The sequence below is a fragment of the Lutra lutra genome, chromosome 6, assembly GCF_902655055.1.
Source record: "Lutra lutra chromosome 6, mLutLut1.2, whole genome shotgun sequence".
NCBI classification, from domain to species: Eukaryota; Metazoa; Chordata; class Mammalia; order Carnivora; family Mustelidae; genus Lutra; species Lutra lutra.
The window spans coordinates 118221897-118238833 of NC_062283.1; the positions used below are offsets into that span (position 1 = coordinate 118221897).

Sequence of the window (16937 nt, forward strand, 5' to 3'; positions counted from 1 at the left end):
GCTGCCTACAGTAAGAGCTCAAGGGAAAAGAAATCTCAGGCTTAGAGACAAAAATACCCCCAGGGAGAATGAGGAAGATAACAATCATCTGGGGGGCTTGGACACATATAGGAGAGAATCAAAACTGAACCAGAAATGTTGGAGAAAAATTTGGGAGAGACCAATATATTCTGTTTCTTGGTAAACCCAATCTAAAATTTCCTTATCTTGTTTTTTTAAATAGACTAAATATCATTGACACTCACTTGAAAAATATTTTTTAAAGTCAGTATTTTCTCATTCTTTTCATATTTTCTTTTATACTTTTCCTGAACAAGTTGTATAAAATAGAAAAATTAATATTGCAAAATAAAGATATTTCATACCTTGGAACAAATTCTAAACATATAAAAGCAGTTAAAATATATGCGTAAAACTATTTCTAATCTTTCTGGGAGCACATTATATTTTTCTAATGAATCATAAAATATTAAGAGAGTATTTAGAAAATATATGTGTATTTCTTTGCTATGAAATCATAAATGGTAATTTGGTAAGTTCTGCTTTTATTGTTGCATTTTTTTATTCTAAAAGATGATTAAGCATCCTACTCAGAGAATTTATTTTGAAAGAAGCAGGAACATAAAAATGTTACCACCAAGTTATCACATACATGAATGAACATGCATACACACACAGATGCACAGTACTTTATTCCTTATTTAGTCAATAAAGATTGAATTTCTGGCCATTAGACACATTCAATTAAAGAAACATAGTTGAAGACTTGCTATGCGAAAGTCATTGGGCCAGGTGCTATAAAAATATAAGGATGGGGACGCCTGAGTGGCTCAGTTGGTTAAGCAGCTGCCTTCGGCTCAGGTCATGATCCCAGCGTCCTGGGATCGAGTCCCGCATCGGGCTCCTTGCTCGGCGGGGAACCTGCTTCTCCCTCTGCCTCTGCCTGACATTCTGTCTGCCTGTGCTTACTCTCTCTCCCTCTCTCTCTCTGACAAATAAATAAATAAAATCTTTAAAAATATATATATATAAGGATGAATGAAGGAAAGCCCACCTTATGGGAACACAAACTCTTGAAAATATAGACATCTACAAATATAATTGAAGTAGTCCATACAGTGGTAAATGGATAATTAATATAAACCACACAACGTGTGTCTCTGTATTTTCTAGATACCAAGCTCCTAAAAGGCAGACGTTTCTTCTGAGCTGATGTATTCTGACAGTAGGCAGCCCCCCAAAATTGTTAATAAATGCATACCCAAAAGCAATTATAAAATTAACGTATTGGGCAATCTCAACAAAACAAAACTTCCAAACAACCAGAATAATATTTGATGAATGAAAACCCCAGTTCAGGCTAGTGGCAATTAGTGACAATTCTCTCACATCCAAAAAAACATTTTAATGTCCACAATAAAAAGAAGAGTAAATGGTCCATCTACTGTTTTTCTTTTCACACACTATTTTTAGACCAACCTGCTGTCTCATAATTAATGTAACATTTACTGAAGCCCTACTGTTCATTGCTTTATTTATTCAACACATTTTTTGAGCGCCATGTTAGTTTCCTTTAGTTGCTGGAAGCAATTAGTATAGACTTGGTAGGTTAAAAAAGCATTCATTTATTTTCTTGCAATTCCGGAATTCCGAAGGCTGAAGTTAATTTCACTGGGCTGAAATCAAGGTGTTAGCTTGGTTGGTAGCTCTCCCTTTTGAGGCTAAGGGGAGAATTTGTTGTTTTGCCTTTTCTAGCTTCTAGAGCTGCATTCCTTTCCTTCCTTTTCTTGCAGCCCCTTCCCCAATCTTTAAAGTTGGCAACATAGCATTTTGCTTCAGCTGCCACGTTGCCTTCTTTTTCAAATTTCCCTTTCCCTGCCTCTGATCAGGACATTTGTGATGATAGTTAGGGCCCACGCAGACAGTCTTCATCTCAAGATACTTAATCATATCTGCAAAGTCTCTTTTGCCATGTAAAGTAACATTCACATTTTCAGAAGATTTGGAGTTAGTTCTCTTAGGGGACCATCGCTCATCCTACCACATGCACCTACTACATGCTGGATGTAGGAGACCCAGCAGTGAATTAGACATCTTTGTATCTGTGCTCATGGATCTTGACGTTATGTGAGGTAAAAAAGATGTACAAGGCACAGACCTGTTTTTTAATTGGTTTCTCTAATAGAGGGGTATTTTATCAGAGAATAAGTACATGTTCTTTCCTTTACACTTTTAGCAAGAGAAACTGCTAGCTACTTCTTAGAATAAGAAGGCACAGAAAATCACCTTGCAGCACACTGTTGAGAAAAATTACTTGTGTTCTGTCTTATATAAATAGAGGATGAGTGGGCTCATCTATCTTAAGCAATAACAGACTTTTTTTTTTTTAGTAACTGCAAACTGCTCTTTTTTTTTTAATGTTAGGAGATGATGGTTTTGTGGCAGAAGAAAGGTTAGGTTAATTTGGTTAAGGAATCTATGTTTTGTTTAGGAAAGGAAAAAACAAAATAAAACAAAACCTAATGCCTTAGAAGATAACTATAAAATCTGGACTTCAGGTAGTACAAAATTTGGGAGTTGACTAATTAGGCATAAAATTAATGCTTGATCCCAATACATGAAACTTCCTTCCCTCAAAACACTGACGGGCTATGTATCAACCTGTGGAATAGCTGCCCCACTCAGGAAGTGCCATATCCTTCTGCTGGCCCAGGTTTCAATTAAAGACAAGCATCTGTCTCACTACCCCATGGAACAGGGTCTTGCCAGGAGAGATGGCCCATATCCAGTTAACAGTGCATTTAATCTACCAGCACCAATTAGCCAGAGGTTAATGTTCTGCCACCTCTATGTGGAACAGTAATGACACTGGAATTCTCCCCCATCTCCATCACTTGCAGTGCCATGACCTGGCCCAGTGCTTCAATCAGAAATGAAAAGAGCTTTGGTCAAAGGGACTTGGCCTGTTTAGTTGGTTTCTCAGTCTGCTTAAGACCGCTATAACAAAATATGTTAACCAGATGATTTATAAACATGAAGCATTTATTTCTCCCAGTTCTGGAGGCTGGAAGTTCAAGGTTAGGGTGCTAGTATGGTCAGGTGAAAGCCCTCTTTTGGGTCATAGATTTCTTATTTTATCCTCAGATGGCAGAAGAGAAACAGGGTCTCTCTGGATCCTCTTTTCTAAAGGCACTATACCATTCATGAGGGCTCTGCTTTCATGACCTAATCACCTCAAAAGTCCCCACCTCTTAAAGTCTCCACCTCCTGGTACCATCACCAGAGTAGTTTTATTTCAACATATTTTGAAGGGATGCAAACATTAAGACTGTAGCAGTTGAGAATTACCTACATTGAGTTTAATACTAGGGTGTGAGTAAATCCTAAATCAGTCTCTACTAATTAGTAAAGAAGGCACCTTAGCCCCTATGGCCACTACAAGGTCAGAGAATTTACACAGCTCTGAGTTAGAGACATGACCTGCCAACACCAGTTTCTTCTTTGACCCACGTCACAAGTAATGAATTTATGTAAGATAGAGTTAGACTGGATTCTTTGTTGTCAAGACTGGTAGGTACTCAAGAACTCTGGGTACACATGGTGAAAAATTAGAGCAGTAAGGTGATGGGTAAGAGTTTGTATTTCTGAATTATCTGCTGCTATCAGCTGGTAGAGGCTTTGGTGTTATATTCAGGGGATTTCTTGGGAGTTACAGTCTTTGCATCCCAAGTAATGTCAAGAGATAGCCTAGTTACATCTTTATATAGGAAAATGTGATGTAAAGAATGGTATGACAATTTAATTAATGAAGAAATTATTGCTGTTCTATCATATTGCCTATAATGTAATAGTGATTAATGTATGTATGTAGTAATAATTACATTGTACATAGTACAATAGCATTAGAGAAGGCAGACTTGACATGGACATTGAAGCATAATGTAGTAGATAATTGAACTTTTGTTTTGAGATTTACTGTATTTGTTTGTTTGTTGGCTATAGAATCCAAAAATCCTGGTTTTGGAGGAAAACTATAGTGTGTGTCTTGTACCTGACTTCTCATTAAGGAAGACGAAAGAAGTGACTTCCATTTTAAGGAAGCTAAGGAGATACAGACATATAACTTAGGCTTAGCTCATCAAGTTTTTCCATCCAAAGATTTGAATCTTGAAGAACTAAGGCAAACAATGCAGGCAGAATGGAGAGATTCTTCATGGTGGTGTCACAAACATTGAGAGCTCAGTGCACACTTGAAATTATCAGTGCCTTAATGCGTACCATTGCATGAGGCTGTCATCCCAGTTGTCCAGCCATTCTGTGTTCCCGCCCATTGCTTTATTTACTAGACTTCACCTTTCTGCTATTCTCTGTAACCTTTCACATAAGGTCTATTTGTGCTTCAGTGTGCCAAATTCAGTTTCTATTGCTTGCAAAAAAGAACTCTAACTTGAATGGAGGGGGAATAGACAGGAAGTGAGAAGATATGTCAGGTAAGTGGAGTGATGAACAAAGATATGAAATGACATAATATGTCTAGAAGATTCTAATGAAACTGCAGGAACTGGATGGAAGAAAAGACAAAGTATTCAGATGACAGTAAGGACAGTTCTAAGACTAGAGCAAACAATACATATCAGAAAGTAGGATTAAATAATAATGAGTAAGTAACCTCTTAGTCTTTTATTCTTTTATCCCCTGAATAAATTATTTGTTGCATTCTTGTTATGTCAACAACTTTTGCTGACTCTGAACATATAAAAAGGGCAAAATCCATGCCATCAAGGAGACACTAATCTTTTACAGTGCAGTAGGGAATTTCAGGACACAAATTCCTTTTTTGCTTTAATTTAAACATTTAGATAACTTTCTCTCTCATGACAATTATTGTCACCAATTTACCAATTTTTAAAAATTGACAGAAATAGAAATTCTAAAGTAAGATTTCAGTATTATAGAATCCTAATAAATCAAAGTAAAAGAGTACCAGTCCTGAGGGCCTAGTTTTTTTCCTGCATTTTTGAAATAATCATTATTCCTGACTCTAATATGTTTATGGAAGTTATTATATTAATAAATATTCTGATGTTGAATGAAAGAAAGGGTATTTTATTTTATATCAGTGTATGCCTACTTCTTAAAAACTGTTTGATTATGCCTGCCAGCATAAATAAATTAGGGTAAATAGATTCTCATTGAATGATTTTTTTCTAACCATCAAATTCAATGCAAAATGGTATTTATAAATTGGATTGGGATTGCATCTAATGCTCCATCCTATAACTCTGACTGTTCTGTTGGTCCCTTCCTAATGGCAAGAAATGTTGAAATATCACTAACAGAGACAATGTCGTCATTGTTCAAAGTGGTTTTGTGTGGATTTCTTGATTATTGGGAGGTATGGGAATGATGTTTTGTTGTAATGATCACAAATATTTTTACACACTAAATCCTGACATTTTTCAAATATAGGTTGGCTATAATTTGTGGCAAATTCAATTGTCTATTTTTTACATGTATTTCAACTAAAAACTAGCACTGAAGGAATATGCCATTCATCTAATAGAGGGATTCCCAGAAGGAAAAAAGTGGGAGCTGCATATAAATTGATTTTATGTAGTAAATGGACATTTCAAATATGTTACATCAGGGTGGTCACTGAGCTCCCAAAGGGGAGAAAAAAAAATATCCAAACAGGGAAGAATGGGGAAAAAATACAAATTTTGTTCATCGAATTCTTATTGAGAACTGTTCTAATGCATTAAACTAATAGTAGCCTTTGTCTTCTCCTAATTACTTATTAAAATAGTCTCTACCCCACAAGATCCTTGGGGTTGATCTTGTCTTGCTACTAGCAAAACCGTTTCCACTCTTTTTTGGCATTAGCAATAAAGATCCTTCTCCTTATTTCCCAGGCCCGTGGATAAAATAATCAATAAAGTCAAATTCATTCCACTCAATATCCAAATAGGGTTTTTTATGGATCTTGGCTGAATCATCCTAAAGTTTATATGAAAGAACAAACAGCCAAGAGTAATTAAGGCAATTTTTTTTAATAAAGATTTTTATTTGTTTATTTGACAGACAGAGATCACAAGTAGGCAGAGAGGCAGGCAGAGAGAGGAGGAAGCAGGCTCCCCGTTGAGCAGAGAGCCCTATTTGGGGCTTGATCCCAGCGGAAAGGCAGAGGCTTTAACCTACTGAGCCACCCAGGCGCCCCTAATTAAGGTAATTTTAGAGAAGAATCATAAGAGGGGCGCCTGGGTGGCTCAGTGGGTTAAGCCTCTGCCTTTGGCTCAGGTCATGATCTCAGGGTCCTGGGAATGAGCCCCGAATTGGGCTCTCTGGTCAGCAGGGAGCCTGCTTCCCCCTCTCTCTCTGCCTGCCTCTCTGCCTACTTGTGTTCTCACTCTCTGTCAAATAAATAAATAAAATCTTTTAAAAAAAATCATAAGAAAGAGGGTCTTGCTGAATTTTTCAATATGCAGAATTTAGTGCATATAACCAAGAGAGAAGTACTTAAACTTTAAAAATATATAAAGATTATCTATAAATTAATTTCCAAAAACAACAAAGCCTATAACATACTCATTATTTATACTTTTCTGTGTGTAAAAATATTTCATAATTAAACTTTAAAACTTTTAGAAAATAAACGAGAATATCCTATGGTTTCAGGTTTGAAGACTGTTACAAATAAGAAAGCAAAATGGATGAAATTGTAATGTAAAAATTTGTTAAAACTAGCAGTACTTAAAATATACAGCTTTTGGTTATCAAAAGATACCATAGAAAGTTAAAGGACAATCCATAAACTGAGAGAAGCTATTTGAAACACATAACCAACAAGAGAGAAGTATTTAAGCTTTAAAAATATATAAAGATCATCTACAAGTTAATTTCCAAAAGCAACAAGCCTATAAAAAGTGAGTTAAAATTGAGAACAGGCATTGCACAGAAAACCAAATAGCCACTAAGTATTTATAAAGATACACAAGCTCATTGGCAAGGGGATTAATGTAAATTAAAGGAGCAAATTAAGAGATGCTATTGGCAGACAAAAATTTTAAAATCTGGGGCACCTGGGTGGCTCAGTGGGTTAAGCCGCTGCCTTCGGCTCAGGTCATGATCCCAGGTCCTGGGTTCGAGCCCCGCATCGGGCTTTCTGCTCAGCAGGGAGCCTGCTTCCTCCTCTCTCTCTGCCTGCCTCTCTGCTTACTTGTGATTTCTCTCTGTCAAATAAATAAAATCTTTAAAAAAAAATTTTTTTTAAATCTAACAATAACAGGTGTTATGGTGATGTGCCAGCCTATGTGAAATGTATCTGTGTATAGATGAATCTCAAAACACAAATGTGTAATGAAAAAAAGAAATTGGAAGGGGAAAATGCTGTGTGATTCATTATAAAAAATAAGGGTAACATATTTTTAGGGAATCATACATATATAACTATGTTCAAAATGCAAGAAAATAAGTAATACAAAATTTAGCATAATGGTTATTTCTGTCTGGGTGCGAGATGGAGACGACTTTTGAGAAGGCTTCAAAAATACTGGTATTCTGCATCTTCAGCTCCGTAGTGAGTACGAGGGTATTCTTTTTATTATTCTTTAAAATGTGCACATAGAGGATACATTCATATATGCATATTTCACAACTACAATTTCTACTAAAAATCTAGTGTGATTTTAAGGACGCCCTTACAAAATTGTTCACGTCAGCAAGTTCTAGACTGTGAGCCAGGATTTCCTTGTTACTATGTAACGAAACAAAACAGAGAATTCTCTTAGCTTCCCAGGCTGATGTAAAATGGAATCCTTCATCAGAAACCCCTATTTCGAAAGTTCTTGTTCTTTATACCTGTCTCATTGTTCTCAACCATTTCTATAATCCACAAAGGTGATTTTATATACTTGCTAATTAAATGTCATCTTTATCTATTAGGGCCTTCAAAAAAAGTTCCAGTTTTTTCAAAAAAGATAAAACTCGTCCTTAAAGAGTTTGAAAACAACCTGCGTACTCGAGTTAAAGCAACTTTGGAAAGCCTCCCATCAAAACCAGCTGTCTTTTTTAGTGAGAGCTTCCCAGAGGAACTTCAGAACAGTTTCTAAGAGAGGGGTGGGTCACCTCTAATCGGAGAGAGAGCCTGGGAGTCCCGCCAGAGTCGGCTCCGCCCCTTTTCTCTGCGCGGGACACCGGGAAAAATTCTCCCTTCCTTCATTCACGCCCCTCTTTACGCTCGCAGATAAAGGGAGCCCCGGCCCGTAAAGCCAGCGCCATGCCCCCTTCCAGAGTCCGGCGTCAGGCCCCGCCCACCGGGGGCTGCAGGAACGCTCTGCGCGCGCCTTTTGGGAGGCGGGGCTGGATGGGTTCTCTGCGGTGAGGCCGCAGGGTGTCGGCTTCCGCTCTCCCTCTGCTTTCAACCCCCACGGCTCTGGCTGAAGCCCCTGCCTGTGGCCGGATTCCCAGACCCTGGTGAGTAGCTGGAGAATTCAGGGCACCGCAGACGCGGCTGCGGCAAATTCGGGATCCACCTCCCAGCGCCTGCGCGCCTGTCCCCTAGCCAATGTGCTTGCAGCTTCTGCAGATGGCCTTTGACCCCGCGCCCCTTGGGCGGGCGAGAGGCGGCGAGCTGCGTTTTGGGGACCCGGGGGTTCCCCCCCTCGTCACTGTTAGCTCTCTGGGTTAGTTTTACTGCCAGCTTTTAGAGAGCCTGCGGGCTTTGTGTCGGCCGCTTCTTCGCAGCGGAACCTCCCCTCGTCTCCTCAGTTTTCCCTCCTCTCCCCAGCAAGTTGGGAATTCCGGGAGTGACGGAAGACGTTCAGTGCCCCGTCCTTTTTGTATCCAAACTGTAGCTGCGCCTTGAGTCTGCGGGGAGAGGCGGGAGGATCGAGGCCTCCAGCGCTTGGGTTGTCGCTGGAGGGTCGCGGCCGCCTGCCTCCCGGCGCCTTTGGGCCTCTGGCGAGGAGAGTAGGGATAGGGAAGCCACCCCAGAGATGGTTTTTCCCATTCATTTGTCAACGTGTTTGGCTCTGTCAGCATTGACATTTATCTTTTGCTAAGTTTCAGGATACAGCTGTGCCGGACGAATTTGTTTTTCCATTCCACAGGAGCAAACTGAAATTCAGGCATTTGTGATGGTTTTCGTTTTATATATTGTTAAGACCCTATGGATGAATGTTAAGAGAAAACGGGGAACTATTTAAAGATGAGTAAAACAAGGGAGGATAATATAGGACTTCAAAAAAGACAAATAGGACGGGAATGAGTTGTTTATGTTAAAGTATTTTCAATAGTAGTTTGAGAGAAAAATACAAAATAAAATCCAGGTTGGTTAATACTGTCGCATTACAGAGTATTTTCATGACAATGTGTGGTTTTTCTTCTTTTTGGGCTGTATGTAAACTTAGAAAAAACAATGGGGCGCAGTCACTCTTGTAGACTTTGAGGCTCTGTGCATAAAACAACAGACTCATTTCTGGTAGTCACGTGATTAAATACTGTGTGTAAGATTGAAAATAAACTGTCCTCAGATTAAAGTTAAGTTGCAGTTTATGAGTAGGTCACAGATTGTTTTCTAAGCCCATTCTATTTAAATGAAAACATGACACATGTCAGCAGTTTTCATCTGCTTAAAAAAAAAAAAAATCTCTAAACCTAATTTGTGTGGTAGTTTTAGAGCCAAACTTGTTTTGCTTCTTGCTGCTGCTTAACCTCAGAGTGTTACTTAGCCTTTCACTAAGCCCTCTGAAAACTGTACCTCTGTTACATCTGCCATCTGTAAAATGTTGTTAAAAAAAGTTTTACTTATTAAGGTGTTTCGAAGACTAAAATGGAAGGATAAGATTATGCGGAACTGAATTTCTGTTAACCAGAGGGTGTAAATGTTTACACTAAAACCACCTGAGCAAGGAAACCTTGGTATAGAAACTGATTTTGAAAGTTCCAGGTGTATCTTCTATTGATAGTTCTCTATCTCTAATGGCTTCTTAGAAAATAAAATTAGAAAACAATACTAAAAAACACTGCAAGTCTGTATAATTTAGTAATAGGTAACTAAAAGGTGAAATCTTTTGACGTTTCTAACTGGATTGATAGCAGACACTTTCTGAAATAAGTTGATGTCACAATGCTCTGGATCTTTTAGACCTCTTAAGTCAAAAACTAGCATTTCGAAGATTAAGAGCATAAAACACAAAAGTAGAAACCATAGAGTTTCAAGAGAACCTATTAGGTATAACTTCTGTGTGTTATGTAATGTCAGCTGCCCTTTGAAGAAAACAGGTCTTCAATAGCAAATACCTTAAGTAGGCTCCTATTTTGGGAATCCGTACATCTGCAATTAACTTGTAATTTTATTTTTTCAGGTGATTTCTGAATCTTCTTTTGTTGAAGACAAATAGTTTCTCCATTCCTTTCTTCTTAGATAATTAGAAGTGCTAGCTTCTCAACAGTCATTATGGTTTTGATATCTTGAAGATAATTTTTATTAAAATGAATTTTTAAAATTATTGGATGTTTCTTGCTATATAATATGTTCAGTATAGATTGTAAAAAGGTCAACCATCTGTATAGTCAGTAGAATCTATACATACACATATTGCCCAAATATATACTAATGTCAAAAACAAAAGGGCCTGAAATTGTTCAAGCTGAACACTTAATGGCCACTATGTATAAGATGTGTGGAGCTCTTCTGCAGTGTAAATACAAGAACTCCATTTTTTGACCTCAAGGAGCAATCCAGTAGTGGATCTAATGCATATAAGTAAATAGCATAATGCAGTATGTAAAGAAATGCCACTTTAGTAAGTAGGCAAAGCTGTAACAATAGAATGTATGAGAAAATGAATACTTTTCACTCTGGATGCATTAGGGAAGGTATCAAGAAGAGGCAACATTCCAGCTTTGTCTTGAGGGATGAGTAGCATTTTAAAAGTTAGCCATGTAGGGGCACCTGGGTGGCTCAGTGGGTTAAAGCCTCTGCCTTCGGCTCAGGTCATAATCCCAGGGTCCTGGGATCAAGCCCCGCATGGGGCTCTCTGCTCAGTGGAGAGCCTGCTTTCCTCCTCTCTTTCTCTGCCTGCCTTTCTGCCTACTTGTGATCTGTCAAAAAAAAAAAAAAAAAAAAAGTTAGCCATGTAGAGAATAGACTTTTAGATAGAATTAACTATGTTATTAATTGCTTGCCAAATGCCCATCTTTAATAATCATCATAATATTCATTTTTATTCAGTGTTACTCTAAACAGGAAATGATTCTAAAAGTTTTATAATAATTTATGCTCAAATATCTGTGAATCAGAAAATAACTCATTGTATAGATGAGAAAAGCAGAGAAAGATGAGGTCATTTGAATAGGCAAAATAGCTTTAAAAGGCACTGCCTTTAACCACAGTGCTCAGGCTTTAAGTTGCGGTGACTTACTGTTAATAGAGATGTGGAGCTTGGGATAGAGCCAGTGAATCATCTATAATGATGTAATAAGTGAACATTCTAAGTTAGTGAATTAAGTAATTAAAGAAGAGGGACCAATTTAAACTCCATTTACAGGCAAGAGTGGGGTGGTGGGGCACTTGGGTGACTCAGCTGGTTAAGCAACTGCCTTTGGCTCAGGTCATAATCCCGGGATTTTGGATGACTCCCTTATCAGGCTCCCGGCTCCATGGGGAGTCTGCTTCTCCCTCTGACCAGCCCCCCCCCCCCAGCCCACCCCCCGGCTCATGCTCTCTCTTACTGTCCCTCTATCAAATAAATAAATTAAAATCTTAAAAACAAACAAACAAAAAGCAAAGGTGGGGTGGCGGGACAAGGCAGCTTCCATAAATGGACATTTTGTGTTCTTGTGTAGATCTGAGAAATGAATCTAACAAATATAAAAAAGTTTCAGAGCTCTTTGTCTTTTATAGTTCTTCACCTTTATTTTTAAATCTAATTGATATTTACCATATGAATAAAATACTATCTTTTTACACTTTCATGTACATTATCTTGCATGATTCACAGAACAGCTTTGTCAGAAAACACACTAGGTAATATGTTCATTCGTTCTTTTTTTTAAAGAGGTAAACATGGCTGATTTGGGACTTTGGTTTTTAGATTTAAAGGCCAATATTTTGTTCTATATCTTGACTCTTCCACACATTTTAGCACTCAGGCTCTCAAAAAGCAAGGTCTTTCTACTTTTTATATCCTATAGTCATTGCTCCTGTTCTCTATTTCTTGACAATGTTCATTACTGTTATTTCCTAAACTTTTCTTATGAAGTGTTATGTTCTAATTTTAGAAGGTAGAGTAGGAAAATAATCACTATATTTTCACCTAGAGGCAATCATTTTACATGTGTTAGGGCTTTTCTTTGTGTATTTTTAATGTAGTTGAGATCTTGTTATATCCAGGATTCTTTTTTTTTTTTTTCTTTTTTTTTACTTCACGGCTTGTCAAATTTCTTTTTCTTTAAGGGAAGGATTTGTTTTCATCTTGATATTTTGGAATTTTCAGGACAAGAAATGATAGAGGCAGGCCAAAATTATTGTATCATCTCTTTATTCTTCTCTGTAGGGCTGCCACACTCCATACATTAGAATTTTACTTCCTGCAGTCCTGTATTGCAGAGCTTGAAGGATGGTATTAATTGGCGCTTCCCAGAAATGAGCATTAGGTTACCAGCTTATGTCCTCCAATTTGCTGATGGGATTGGGATTGTTTCTTTCTTACTTTCTTTCTTTCTTTGCCTTTCTTTCTTTCTTAAATTTTCAAATTTATACTTCTAGAAATGTTTCAAAAACAGTACAAACAACTCAGTTACTGTTTATTTTTCTTGTATATTCACCAAATGGTAATATTTTACTATATTTGCTTTATCATTATACACATGTACACACGTTTTACATTATATATAGTTATATACATTACATGTAATATGTATGTGCATATGTGTGAGTGTCTAATACATGTCTGATGTTTCCTCATGTTTAGATCCAAGTTAAATTTTGACAATACTATAGCAGTGATTCTGTTTCCTTCTTGGGTCATCTTCAAAGTTCATTTTGATCACTTGTTTAAAGTGTTGTCTGCTAGGTTTTGCACTGAGTTACTGTTGTTTCCTTTGTATTAATTAGGTGTCTTTTGGGGGAGATTGTTTGGTAATATATGGGCATCCTGTTTCTCATCAAACTCTTATTTCCTCATTTAATATCCGTAGATGATTTTTGCCTACTACGGTTGTTATGGTAGTTTCCAAATAGTGATATTCCATTAGTCCATCTAAATTTATTAGTTGGCATTCTAATATGAGTCTTCTTTATTCCTTTTATTTTTGCATTAAAAAGAAGTATGAAAAAATACCTGTATGGATTCATTAATTCTTATTTTAATACCTATTATTTTTGACTCCTTATGTTATTGCTGAAATTGTTCAGGATTTAGCCAGTGGTTGCCCCTTCAGGCTGCCTCCTGTATCCAGTGGACATGTCCCCGACACTTTCTGAGTACTTACTTTCTGATAAGATGATCAAGGCTCATTTTGTACTTTCCCAGCCACAGTCTGGGAATCAGCATTTCTCCAAGGAACTTGGTTCTTTTAAGCAGAGAAGGATATTTAAAAACCAATATCTTGGACCAGATGTGTTCCTTGCTGCTGGGGTTTCTTTGATTCTATACTCTTAGTGTACAGAACTAGGAAATAATATGAATATATTAATGTGTATATACACACAAACATGCCCCTGTTTACTGATAAAAGCCACACATTCATACAGATACTAATTACAATCTGACAACACGAGTTTCATTCTAGCCTCCCACTTTTTACATAGCTTTTTGTCCATGAAAATCCTGAGCCCCAGTTTCCAGCATACATTTGCTTTCGTGTAGAATACACATTAAGGATTACAGGACGCCTGGGTGGCTCAGTCAGTTAAGCGTCATCTGTCTTTGGCCCAGGTCATGATCCTAGGGTCCTGTGATCTAGTCCCACATTGGTCTTCTTGCTCAGTGGGGAGCCTGCTTCTCCTTCAGCCGCCACTCTCCCTACTTGTGCTCTCTCTCTGACAAATAAAATCTTTAAAAAAAAAATTTGCTAACATGTACCATTGCAAAAACAGCTTACTGACTGGAATTTAACATTTAATGCTTGTTTTTTGAGTATGTGAAATATGACATGGCTCAAAAAGCCAAAGCTGCACAAAAAGGTAGACTCCCTTCTATTCTCCAACCCTTCTACCCATTCTCCTCCTCCCACATTCTCTGTCCTCTTTGTTTTTACCCCCATACATAATCAACCTCCTTAAGATTCTTATTTATGCTTCCTGTGTTTCTTTTGTGCACTTGAGAAAATATTTTTTTGAGACAATGTATATTTTATCTGTGCTTTCCTTCTTTTACATATCAGTATATCCAGAAAATCAATTTATGTCATTTCAAAGAGCTGTTCCTCCTTTTATTTAGCTTAACATCCCAGTATTTTATAATTAAAGTGCTATATATGGATTTATGTGCTATTCATGTGCTTTTTATTTTTAAGGTAATTTCCATGAAGTAGGACTTCTGAGTCCAAGGATAAATGGATGTTTAATTTTGTTAGCTATTGCCAAATTCACAAAAAGACCACCAATTTGCATTCAGCTAGCGATGTTTGGAAGTACTTGTTTTCCCGTCTTCTTACCAACAAGATATATTTTTGTTTTTGTTTTCTTAGTCTCCTACATAAGGAATGATATCTTTATGTAGTTTTATTCTGCATTATTTTATAGATTTATTTTAGAGGGGGAAGGGGCAGAGAGAATCTCAAATAAGCTCCATCTCCCAACCCTGAGACTGTCCATTGGAACCAAAATCAAGAGTTGAATACTTAGCTGACTGAGCCACCCAGGAACAGCTTTAATTTGTTTTTTAAAAATTTTGAGTGAGGTAGAAGAACTTGCCAGTATTTTCACTGTTAATAGTGTTTTGTTAATAGTGTTTTCAGATATGCATATCTTTAAATTTATGTAGTTAATTTGCCTTTTCATTTATTGCATTTTATTCATTTATTTATTCATTTATTGACTTTTGAGTCATTGTTATAGTCTTCCATTACACTCTGGTTATAAGGGGATTCATATGGAATTCCTTAGTCATTTCAACATGCATTATTTTTTGGGAGACTGTGGAGGAAATAGGGGAGGATTGTTTAAAACTCCTGATTTTAAAATAGCAGAAAAGCTAAGAATATAAGTAGAAAATAGAAAGTGGCAGGATCTTGTTAAAACCCATGACTTTAAATTCAGTATCCATGCATGTAAGTGAGTAAGATTAATCAGAAATAGTTCAGATATTTACAAGGACTTAAAACCAGGTTTGAAGATTTTACTGATTGGATTAAGATAATCTTCCTCTACCCTAACAGTCCTCAAGAAGCAAACACAGGTTTTCTCTGGAGAAAAATAATGTATAGAGCTTAATTGTCTCTAAAAATTTTCATTACAATGGCTGACATTCAATTAAAAAAAAAAATGTCCAGCATGCAAAAAAAGTGACCAGATGTTGAGAGAGAACAAAAACAGGCAAAGGAAGCAGAATCCCTAAGATCCAATTAGGGTTAATAGAGGTGGACTTTAAATAAGTGGAATTAACATGTTCAGAGAATTAGAAATTGGAAAATTTTAGCAGAGAACTGATGGCTTTGAAAAGAGTTAAATGAAAATTCTAAGAGTAAAATAACATTAGATCACAGCTAAAGAGAATTAGGAAACTGGAAGAGTTCAGAAGTACTCAGACTGAGACATGGAGAGATGAGGGAAATTTTAAAATGTTTAAAAAACAGTAAAATTCTAACAGGAGTAATGTATTCCAACATGAGAAATGAATGAGAAAGCAATAATGGGCAAAAGTAGTATTTGAAGAGATTGTGGTCAAGAATTTTACAAAGCTAAGGAAAGATATTACCCCACAGACTGAAGAAGCATGTTGGGCCCATAAGCAGGATAAATACTAAGAAAACCATATTCCATAGCAAAACTGCTAAAAGCCAAAGATAAGAAAAATAATAAAAGGAGCCAGAGAAAAAGAAAATATCCTTAAAGTCTTTAAAAAGTTAAGGAAAAGAACCAGAAAACAATAGTTGTTTTCAACAGAAACAAAGGCAGAAGATAATGGGTTGTGCTGAAAGAAAATTGCCAATATAGAAGTCTATAGATCCATGTTACAGTGAAGGCAAAATATATTTTCAAACAAATTAACATGGAATTTATTAGCAGCGGGCTGATACTAAAAGCCTTATTAAAGGGAGTAATTTCTTCACCATAAGGAAAATTGTTTTGAATGGAAGTAGGGGGATGCAGGAGGAAGTGAAGAGCAAAGGAAAGGGTAAATGCAATGAACATTGACTGTGTAAAACAATATTCCATCTGGTGGGGTTTAAGATTTGTGTAAAAAGTAAAGTACACCAAACAGGAGCACAAAATTGGGGGAGGGATAAAGGAAATAAAGTCTTCTAAGTGTGCTTTTATTGTTGAGGCGTAGTAAAGTTCTAATTCATCCTGGATTTTGACGAGAATGTATGCTATAATCAAAGATAAAAATAAAAGCAAAGAATGTAAATGTAAAATTAGCAAATAGGGAAAAATAAAAAGGTAAGAGAAAAAATGAAACTTGAAAGGAGGCCAAAAGAAAAAGCAAAGGTGTAAGAAGTAGATTTAAATATCTGTATTTGCAGAATTATAAATGTACTGCATACTACAATTACTGGACAGAGTCTGTCAGATTAGATTAAAAACAGCAACACTAATAAAGTGATGTCCTATTTGAAAAAAGCTAACTAAGGTGACAAAAAATGATGAAAATTATACTCTGGTCCAGCATGAACCAAATGAAATCCATTGTAGCTATATTAATATTGGAGTCGAATGAAAGACAAAACCCATCAGTGGAGAAGGAAAGGACATTTCATTGTAAAGTAAG

The 16937-nt window shown here is 36.8% G+C and overlaps 1 protein-coding gene across 3 annotated transcripts in view; it reads left to right on the top strand.

Annotated features, from left to right (window-relative positions):
• Positions 1-8281: 8281 nt before the first annotated feature.
• Positions 8282-16937, top strand: part of MANEA (mannosidase endo-alpha) — an 88605-nt gene continuing 79949 nt past the window's right edge. Inside the window, exon 1 of one of the 3 annotated variants that reach the window (XM_047734095.1) lies at positions 8282-8472. The gene's annotated coding sequence lies outside the window, so the exon portion shown is untranslated. The remainder of the gene's footprint in view (positions 8473-16937) is intronic. The other 2 variants (XR_007128173.1, XM_047734096.1) reach the window with 2 other exon arrangements.